This window comes from Curcuma longa, chromosome 9, assembly GCF_044706935.1.
Source record: "Curcuma longa cultivar G26 ecotype Majalengka, Jawa Barat chromosome 9, ITB_CL_G26_1.1, whole genome shotgun sequence".
Classification (NCBI taxonomy): domain Eukaryota; kingdom Viridiplantae; phylum Streptophyta; class Magnoliopsida; order Zingiberales; family Zingiberaceae; genus Curcuma; species Curcuma longa.
Window position 1 is genome coordinate 1,973,500 of NC_133869.1, and position 11,217 is coordinate 1,984,716.

Below are 11,217 nucleotides of genomic sequence, written 5' to 3' on the forward strand. Positions count from 1 at the left end.
TCCAGTCCTCCAGACTGACCCAGACTTCTGCTGCGCCCTGGTCCTCCTGACCAGTCCAGACTTCTGCTGCGGCTTGGTGCTCCTGACCAGCCCAGACTTCACCTGGAGCTCTGACTCTGCCAAGACTTCCAATGCCTAGCTGCACTAGGACTTAAGTCAAACCTGTGCTCATACTCAGATAAGGCATATCAGTCCACAACATATACTTAACTTGAACCTAGTGCCATTATCAAAACCAAGGTTCGATCATTGGGTGCACCTTGCACCAACAGAGGAAGTGTGTCACATTACTCGACACATGGCTCTCATGGCACGAGGAAGTGACAACGAAACATCAAGCGAGGAAGAGCAATCAAGTGATGATGAGTCTTCATCTAGCGAGGAAGAGGTAATGGACAAGGTAAAAGAAAATTTTCTTTATCGTACTATTGCTTATCTTAAGAATGCACTAGTTAAATCAAAATCAAAAGTTAAGGCGTTGAAAGAAGCACTTAGGAACACTAGGAGTGTTTGTGATCATGTTGATTTGAATGATGAAAATGTTAAACTAAAGAATGAAATTGTGGACCTAAGGAAATGCCTTGAAAAATTCACTCTAGGATCTAAAAACCTAGATATGGTCCTAAATAGTCAAAGGGCAGTTTATAACAAAGCAGGAATAGGCTATAGACCTAAGGAAGTTTCCTATATCTCTCTAGTAGGTAGACAAGGATCTTTGGGTCAACAAACATCTAAGAGCAAGTCTAAGTTAGCTTGGGTTCCTAAGAAGTATTTAGAGAATGTTAGTGAATCTAGCTTTTGGGTACCTAAGAATGACGTATTCTATGTTGTTTAGGTGAGAGAGAAGAAGGACCAAAGCATGTGGATTATGGACAGCGGATGTTCAAGCCACATGACGGGGGATGTAAGTAAATTCACAAAGTTGAAATACATGAACTTAAGTTTCTCTCCCCCTTTGTCAAACATCAAAAAGGGTGATCAAATTAACCTTTCAACAAGTCAACAAGTCAACGAGTCGATAGGTCAACAAGTCAACCTGACAACAAGACATCCTGACTCCCCCTAAATACAAACACGTCTCCTCGCAATCGTATATAGAAACAGAATCAGGGAGAAATACGAGACAGATATAGCACACATATAACGTAAACACAACCATATAAGTATGTCACAGTAGCAAGTAAAAAAAAAACTGACATAACAAGGTAACAGTACAGCATAGTAGGAAAAACAGCAAAGCAATGCAAAACAAATAAACAGTCAGAGAAACAGTCAAATCAGTCAAGTAAATAGTCAAATCATACACATCAAGCATCAGACATAGAGAAAGATACATCGCCAGTCTCGGGGTCGACGACAGGGTCCCCGAAAGCCAAGTCTGAATCCGGAGCATCTGCTGGAGGAGCAGCCGCCGAAGGAGCATCGGCCGGAGGAGCACTGGAAGATGGCTGAAGATGTGGATGACCGCCCATCCAGGACTGCACCATATCGTACAGACCGGTAATCTGGCCTCCGATCTCTGTGAAACCAGAGTCCAACCGCGTCTCCAGCCTCGAGAAATCTCCCCCAAGTGTCGAGAACCCAGACTCCATGCGTAAGCGCATCTCAGTGAAACGTGCATCCAGTGTCGCTATCTGATCCTGAAGATCCGGCTCCGCCATATAATCAGGATCCTCCTCCTCCTCAGCAGCCTCGGCCTCCTCGGCAGCAGCAGGATCGTCCTCAGGGTCTATATCAGCAGGTGCAGCAGCCGGACGAGGAAGTACACCTGGAGCCCATCCATCAACCCATCTGACCTCACCATGACGGACAGAAATCTTGGACTTCGAGAAAGCTCGAAGTCCAAGTCGGGAATACTTCTTGGTCATCTTTTCTGTCTTCCCCCTAGCTACATCGATGCCTAAAGACTCTAACCAACCAGTGATGATGTTGCTGAAAGGCATGTGGACTGTACCATGCACCGGTGAAGAGTGGTGAATAATGGAGGCAAAGATGTTAGCGGCGATGTCAACATCAAGCCGCTGCAAAAGAACATAGACCATGAACAGCTGGGGAGGTCTAATAACAGCCAGGGCTCGAGAAACAACAGGTAGAATACAATTGACTACAATCTTAAATAAGACGTAGTCAATGGCAGTCATCCGAAGGGCTGGGAACGCGGTGATACCGCCCTCCGGACCATCGGGACGGGGACGGTGTAGAAGATGCTGATGCATCAACTCAATGGTGAGCTGGTGATAAGGTGGTGGAAGAATCTCAGGTAAAGTAGGAAAACAGACAAAGTCAGATGGAGATGGTCTACAATCAAGGTAATCTGAGAGTATCCTATAGGTGAAGTCTAGATTAGTCTTGGCAACCCGCGTCCTATAGTTCACCCCATCCGTAGTGTGGAGGTTGTTGTAGAATTCGGCGAGACGATCAACATTGATCGTCCGCAAAATGACTCGACCAATCTTTCTGTGAGTTTCAGAATTTCAGGGCAGTCGACTGATTCATGATCAGTCGACTGATGCAGTCGACTCATCTTCATACTTCACTCGACCAATCTTTCTGTAAGATTTGAAATTCGATGGCAGTCGACTGATAGACCATCAGTCGACTGACCCAGTCGACTGAACGTTCACAGCACTCGACCAATCTTTCTGTGATGTTCGAAATAAGAGAACAGTCGACTGTTTTCACATCAGTCGACTGACATCAGTCGACTCACTTATCATCAGTCGACTGATGAGCGAAAAACCTTATATACGCGCCCGACAGCAGGCGACTGAAACCTAGGTTTTCAGTCGCCGGCGCTCGTTTTCTCCGTTCTCCAGCCATCTTCTGCCATCTCCAAAGGCTTCCAAACTCTTCCTAAGATCTAAACCACCCTCTCTAACTTCATTTTCCTCCTTTTCCTCAAAACCCTAGGGTTTCTCTCAAATCTTCAAATGGAGCAATCAAAGAGGTAAAATCCTTTTCCAACATTCATTTTTCTAAAAATTCATGATTCTAATTAAACTAACTTGATTCTATCTAAGTATGTGTTAACTGTCATTGCATTGCATTGCATGCATCATTACATACTCATGCATGATTTGGTGCATATAGGTTTTAGTTAACATACTGCATCCAAGCAAAAACTCAAGGGACCAATGGAGGAGGATTCCTCTAAAACTCTTCATCCTCCAAATGTTATAGAAAGAAAAGTTAGGCAAAAACATTGTGCATCACGTCCTCCTAGAGTAAACCCACTCAAAATAGATACTGATAGTTCTGATGAAGGGTTTGTTGAAATTCGAGAACCAAGATTCCATAGTCAAGATGCTCAGCATCGATATGAAACAACAGAGTTTCATCTAATGGATTGTCGTTATTTAAATCAGTCTTATTTTCAATCAAACACCCCTCAAATTTGGGAGACTATCAAGTTCTATCGTCTCGAACGTCTGATGAACTGTTGTCATGATATAAACCTGGACATATGCAAAGAGTTCTATGTAAATCTTCGTCCCATCAATAAAGATGAAAATCAATATATGACAACAGTTAGAAACATTCCTATCCGGTTCACACCATCAGTCATTCGTGATTTTCTTGAGTGTCGGCCTTCCCAAAATCCATATGTGTGTTTTCCCGATGTTGAAAATAAGATAACTGGTTCTTTTAAACATATAACCATCAATCGCATTCATGAGCACTACTTTGGCACTGCTCGAAAGTCTTCTCGCACTAGTTTTCATGCAAACAATATGTCCGCCATCCATTATACATGGTACAGAATTATCTTAGACTGTGTTCTTCCAATTGTCACCAAAGGCCGGGCTATGATTCGTCTTCCTCACCTCATTATGATGTACGCCTTAGAACAGCGTCTTGACATTGACATCGCTCTACATATATTCTCTTCCATCATTCATTTCTCTTCTCCTATTAATGGAAAACTCTACATGCCTTTTGGACATATCATCACTCAGATTCTCTCATTTAGAAGTATAGATATCTCTGTAGGAACCATTAGGCATTTGTCTAAGGAATATGCTCAACTAGGTCCTCGCCACCTCAAGCTAGCAAAGATAGTCTTTCGGAACGGGGCGATGACTTGGATTCGTGGAGGTAGACGTGGTGCTGAACGCATGGATATCTCCTCCAGTTCTGAGGAGGATGATAAAGATAGTGAAACACCAGCACCTGCTACTACAGCACCTGATGTGCCTTCTGCCGACTTCTTGGACGCAAGATTTAGTCATCTTGAAGAAGTCATTCGTCTGGGATTTCAGAATATTGGCCGCCGGATGGATGCTTATTATAAAGAGATGCGGGAACTTCGTGAGGAGTTGGCTATCTATGCTCTACGCCAAAAGGAGATGTATGACATGATAGTCGATATGCATGTGGCATCCTCGACACCTCCTCCTCCTCCAGCAGCTGAGAGTGATAGGATTTTTGTTGATGTCAAGATGTATCTATTGATATCACATGCTTCTTGAACATCTAGTTTTTATTTTTGTTGTTATGTGATTTGGATGTTTTGCTTAAACTTATGACTTATTGTTGTTATTGTATGATTGAATGTTTTATTTAAACTTATGATGATTTTTGTTTAAACTTATGACTTATTTTTGGTATGTATGAACTTGGATGTTTGTTTTGAATTTATGACATGCTTTGATGTGTTCATGACTAAATTGATTAAATGTTTAATACTCATGAATTGGTTTTGATATTCATATGTGAAATCCATCTATGTGCTTATAAATGAAAATGCATGTTTTCAAACCTTAAGGGGGAGCTTAAATTTGAACTTTTATAAAGAATGCATATTTCATACCTTAAGGGGGAGCAAAAGTTTGAAATACCTAGAAGAAATTAAATTTCACAACTTAAAGGGAAAGTTTGATTGATTAAAATCTAAGGAGTTGTGATTTCAAAACATTAAGGGGGAGCTTAATTGTTTAAACTTCAAAGAATTGTGATTTTGAATCATTAAGGGGGAGCATTTATTTTAAATGGTGTTTGAGAGGATCATATGGTGTTTAGGGGGAGCCTTGTGGTTAAATCCTAAATCAACAAATTCAAACACATTTTATTTTCCCTCAAGAAATTAAGGGTAGTCTCAAAATAAGAGAATTCAAATAAATTAGAAAGGTTGATACAAACTTGGACCTTTGTTAACCATTTTTGGAATTTGTATCAAACTACCATATTTGAGATCCAAAATTTTTCAAATTATTTTTCTCAAATAGGGTTAGTCATAAGTAATTTACGTGTGTAATTTCACGAATTTTTGAAACTCGTACAATTACTTATGCATTTTTCAATCTCGTCCCTGATAACTGAAATTCAGTATATCAGTCGACTGGCTCAGATTGCAGTCGACTGCTGAGTCGACTGATACACTATGAGTCGACTGATATCCCTGATTTCAGCATACTTTGAGTACTTAAGGTATTTTTTCCCTCCTAAACTATTGTTGGTGCAATCCTTGACCTTTTGTGTTCAATCATGAATTTCCTTTTGATGCTTGACAAAAAAGGGGGAGAATGGATATGGTTTAAGTTATTTGATTATAATGGAGATAATTTGAATAACTTTGGGAAAGTTAAAGGGGAGATTGGATATGTTTTGAGCATGATTATTGATTGGAAATGTTGATACATATTATATTGATCATGTTTTATGATGAATTCATTGTTGCAATGTTATTTGCTATTGGCTAATTGAATTCATGCTATATATGTTGATTTAAAGACCCAACTTAAACGATTTTTGCCAAACATCAAAAAGGGGGAGATTGTTGGTGCAATCGTGCCCCAAGTGATTGGATTTTAATGTTTGGCTAAAATGAGTTTAAGTTAGGCAATGTGTTATGATCTAACATGTGTGATGCAAGTTTGCAGGAAAGTCCAAGCGTGGTCTTGGCAAGGAAAAAGTCCAAGTCCAAGGTGGTCTTGGCAAGGAAAAGTCCAAGTGGGTAGTCTTGGCATTTGGAAAAGTCCAAGTGGGTAGTCTTGGCGAAAAGTCCAAGTGGGTAGTCTTGGCAAGGATGATTTAGCACGACGAAACTGAGGGAAACGTCTCAAGCTAGTGCAAGGATGGTCACGAGGCTTGTGGAAGGCGTTTGAAGGTTTGCGTCAAGGCTAAAGGTTGAAGAAATAGCTGAAAGGGGGAGTTTTCAGCTAGAGCAGTCGACTGGCCCTGCCAGCAGTCGACTGGGGTTGATCCGAGACACACACAGAGAAATTGGTCGACTGGGAGTCGACTTGGAGTCGACTGGTATCAGTCGACTGATGCTTTGATCAGTCGACTGATAGCCGACCGTTTCGATGCCAGCTGCGCAGATTCGATTTAATTAATGGCATTTAATGACATTTAATGCCATCAGTCGACTGGCCCTGCCAGCAGTCGACTGATGCTTCGAAAAGTCACAAAAGTGGTGTTCGACGCGAAGAACAACAACAACTCTCATTCTTTCATTCTTCTGTGAACATCAATTCTGTGATCTTGTGTACTCTTCCTCTAAAACTTTGAGATCTATTACTGTAAGGAAGAGATCAAGTTTGTGAGGGTTTCTCCGCCTTCGAAGGGTTCTTCGAGAAGGAGATCTTTCATAGTGGAATCGTCGGGCTGTGTGTGTGGATCCTTGGATTAGTCACCTCGTAGAGGTGGATACCAAGTAAATCGAACGGGTTAGCGATCTTGCTTTTCTTCTCTGTTATTCTTGCTTCCGCTGACGTTTTCGCAGGAGAAAAATCGAAGAATCGCTATTCACCCCCCTCTAGCGAACGCACCGATCCCAACAGAGTAGGACACTTATTTTTATAGTGTCCTCTCTCCCTGCACTTAAAACATATTATATGAAATTTAAATTTATTATTTAAAAATTTACCTTTTTCCCCCTCCATCTTCGCCGTCTTGCTCTCTTGGCGGTTAGTCCGATTGAGAGCGCGCCGGCTCTGATACCAATTGTAGGATCGAGAATGCGCTAGAGGGGGGGTGAATAGCACGTTCGGCGTTCATCGAATTTTGTTCGTCTATTAAAAATACTTAGCAGCGGAATTAGTAAACAAAAGAAAGACAAGCGGATTTACTTGGTTCCCAACCCCGCAGGGTTGGTACATCCAAGGCCTAAGTACGGAAAGACGCCCGTCCAATAGTGGTCTCCTTTCCGATCTTCGTTCGGAGGTGGAGGAACCCGTCTTACAGTCCAATAATGAATAATGAAGTAAATGCAAAATGTAAGACAGTAAGATAAATGTAACCAAACAAAGTCGAAGCCGAACTGGACGATCCTGAGCGTCGAGCACCCCTCCTGGATCTTCCCCGGCAGCAACCGTCTGGTCCCGTTCGCGTTTGGTGGCAGCACTTGTGAGAATAGAGGCGTGAAATAGTTGTCATTTGGCTGCTGGTCGATGGCTGCTTATATAGGATGTCTGAGTCGACTCAACTGTTCACTGAGTCGACTCCATCCGCCGTCAACTTCCAAATCTGCAGCCGCTTGCCAAGTCTGCGCCGCTTCGAGTCGACTCAAGTCCCTCTGGGTCGACTCCAGTCCCACGTGGCAGATCTCTTGACTTATTCACTCCGCGGTTGCCTTTTCCCCGTTTGAGTCGACTCTGATCATCTTGGGTCGACTCCAATCTCTAGTCGACTCAGAACAACTCCAGTCGACTCAAGTCTCCAGTCGACTCAGACTCCATTTAAGTCGACTCAACTTGGTTCAGCTGACTTTGTTTGTTTCTCCTTTGCTATCCTTCTTGCTTCCACTCCCTGGTTCCTGCAAGATTAGCATACAAACAAACAAGGCAACCTAAAGCTTATATGTGGGTCTAACTTCAGATTTCTACCGAAATCCTGGGTTAGTCAGACCCACTCCCCTCGGGAGAAGCTTTGCCACCAAGTCACCTAGACTTGTGGACTTCATGCTTAGCCAAGGTCCCTGGCCCCCAAGACTTTTTGCTGCGACTCGGTCCTTCCCGACTAGCCCAGACTTCTGCTGCGACACGATCCTTCCCGACCTGCCCAGACTTCTGCTGCGACTCAGTCCTCTCTGACTAGCCCAGACTCCTTGCTGCGACTCGGTCCTTCACGACCAGCCCAGACTTCACCTGGTGCACTCGACCTTGCTAAGACTTTCCCTTGCCTAGCCTCAACTAGGACTTTTGCCCAGCCTCACTCACTAGGACTTCCTCTGCCTAGTTTGACCAACTAGGACTTCTCGCTAGTCAATTGACTAGACTTGCTCACTTCCACACACCCAAATATCAGGTCCTGTTTGGGTCAACCCTTAGTCAAACTGACCAGACCTTAAGTGTATTGTCAAACATCGAAACCCAAGGCAAGATGCGATGCTTCTTGCACCAACATAAATAAGTATCAGAATAAAAGAAAGGTTCAAATTAGAAGATCAATTAAAATTCATGGTTTCAAAAATAGTTTGAAAATTATAAGTTAATTGTTCTTTTGACTTAGATCAACCTCTAAAACATATAAAGAGTTTGCCTTGTAGCTAACAAGGAGTCCTAATGAAGCGTCATGTTAAGGGATGATTCAAATTAAAAGAGCAAATCTATTTCAAAAATTAGTTTTTATAAATCTTTAAAAACTTTTTGAAAAATCTTTGAAAAATACATTTCAAAATCATGTTTAAAATAATTTTAAAATCATTCTTTTAATTTGGGTCAAACCCTAAGACACATAGGGAGTTTGCTTTGTGGTTAACAAAGAACTCTAAGGACGTGTCAGATTAAGGGGGAGATCCTGATTGAAAGGATAATAAATAATTTTTCAAAAATATCTACTTTGAAAATATCTAAAAAATACTTTTAAAAATTAATTTTAAAAATCCTTTGAAAAAACTCTATTGAAGAACCTTGTTAAAAATTATTTTAATCTACTATGATTTTTCAAGAAATGGCTAGATTAAGTTTTGACCATAAGAAATCTTTAAAGTATTAGGATAATACTTTTTGATGATTGACAACGGGGAGAAGGAAAATTTAAGTTAAAAATCTAGTATTATCTCATATTGTTAAACCTTGACCTACATTTAACTTAAAAAATTGTCAAACATCAAAAAGGGGTAGATTGTTGATGCAGGGAGCACCAGTCTGCCTCTAGAGTTTCAATGTTTGACAATATACCTAGGTAAGAAGTCCAAGCAGATTGTTGATGTTTGACTAAGGGTTAATCCAAACAGAACCTAATGTTTAGATGTGAGTGAAGTCTAGTTAGGTCAAAATTGACTAGATAACTAGCAAGAAGTCCCACTTAGTTGGACCGGATAAGAAGTCCTAATATGTTAGACCAGACAAGAAGTCCTAGTCAGTTGAACCAGACAAGGAGAATTCCTAGTCAGTTGGACCGGGACAGAAGTCCTGGTTAGTGAGATTGGGCAAGGAGAAGTCCTAGTTGGAAGCTAGGCAGAAGTCTTGATCAGTGAGATTGGGCAGAAGTCCTGGTCAGGGAGATTGGGCAAGGAGAAGTTCTAGTTAGAGGCTAGGTAGAAGTTATGGTCTATAAGATTAGGCATGTTAGAAGCCTACAGAGTGATTAGTCCTGATTGGAGGTTATGCAAGGAAAAGTCCAAGCAGGTTAAGGGTGATCGGATGTTTGACAGATGGGAAGTCTACCGATTGACTAGTTCTAACTAGAGGTCAGGCAAGGGTAACCGGATGTTTAGCAATAAAATCCTAGGAGAGTAACCCTCAAGTAGATTGTTAAACCCTGACCTACGTTTAACTTAAGAAATTGTCAAACATCAAAAAGAGGTAGATTGTTGATGCAGAGAGCACCAATCTGCCTCTAGGGTTTTGATGTTTGACAATATACCTAAGTAAGAAGTCCAAGTAGATTGTTGATGGTTGATTAAGGGTTAATCCAAATAGAACCTAATGTTTGGATGTGAGTGAAGTCTAGTTAGGTCAAAATTGACTAGATAACTAGCAAGAAGTCCTAGTTAGTTGGACCGGATAAGAAGTCCTAATATGTTGGACCAGACAAGAAGTCTTAGTCAGTTGGATCGGACAAGGAGAATTCCTAGTCAGTTGGACCGGGACAGAAGTTCTGGTTAGTGGGATTGGGCAAGAAGAAGTCCTAGTTAGAGGCTAGGCAGAAGTCCTGATTAGTGAGATTGGGCAGAAGTCCTGGTCAGGGAGATTAGGCAAAGAGAAGTTCTAGTTGGAGGCTAGGCAGAAGCCATGGTCTATGAGATTAGGCAGGTTAGAAGTCTACAGAGTGATTAGTCCTAACTGGATGTTAGGCAAGGAAAAATCCAAGCAGGTTAAGGGTGACCGGATGTTTGACAGGTGGGAAGTCTATCGATTGACTAGTCCTAACTAGAGGTAAAGCAAGGGTAAGTCCAAGTAGGTCAAGGGTAATCAGATGTTTGGCAAGAAAATCCTGGGAGAGTAACCCTCATGTAAGCCTAGTAGGTTAGACCTATAGGGTAAGACTTAGGTAAGTCTATTAGGTCAGACAGACTACAGTTAAACTTAGGTTACTTATTTGTTGTATGTTTATCTTGCAGGAATTAGGAGTTCGAAGCAAGATAAAGGAAGTATAAGAGAAACAAATAAAAGCAGTCGAACCAAGTCTGGAGTCAACTCAAGTCAAACCTAGTTGAACTCATTCCAAGTGCCCGGATTATGTTTCGGGTGCCTGGAATAGTCCAGGTGCCCTGGTGAATTCCAGGCTTCTGGACCTAGGCAAATCCAAATGCCTAGATTTGATTCCAAGCTCCCGAACAATTCAGGCATCCTAGGTTGGTCTAAGCACTCGGACCAAGATGAATTATCTTGGATAAAGATCGACGGAGCCAGATAAGATTGATCGACGAAGCCGGATAAGATTGAATCTATCTGGGGCGTTTGAAAAGGGATCCGGGCAATCGGAAGAGTATTTTTAAGCCCTATACTTGCAAGATCAAAGGATAATGCATATTCTACTAATCTCTCATCCTGCGGTGCTGTCGAATGCAAACGAAGCTCTACTCGTGTAACTAGAGAAGTTCAGGAAGGGTGTGTAGGGATATCTATGCGAAAAATAATAATATATGCAATGGAAAATAGGATCACTTCCAATGATCCATGCGAAAAATTCGTACAAATTTCTAACTAATAGCTATACCTTTGTTGCACGATCTTAGTGAAGGGAGTCGCTCGGAAACTGTTCCGTTGATTTCCCTTGTACAAAAATTTTTGTACAAAGACGAAACTTTCCAAGCGGCCCCGCGGATCG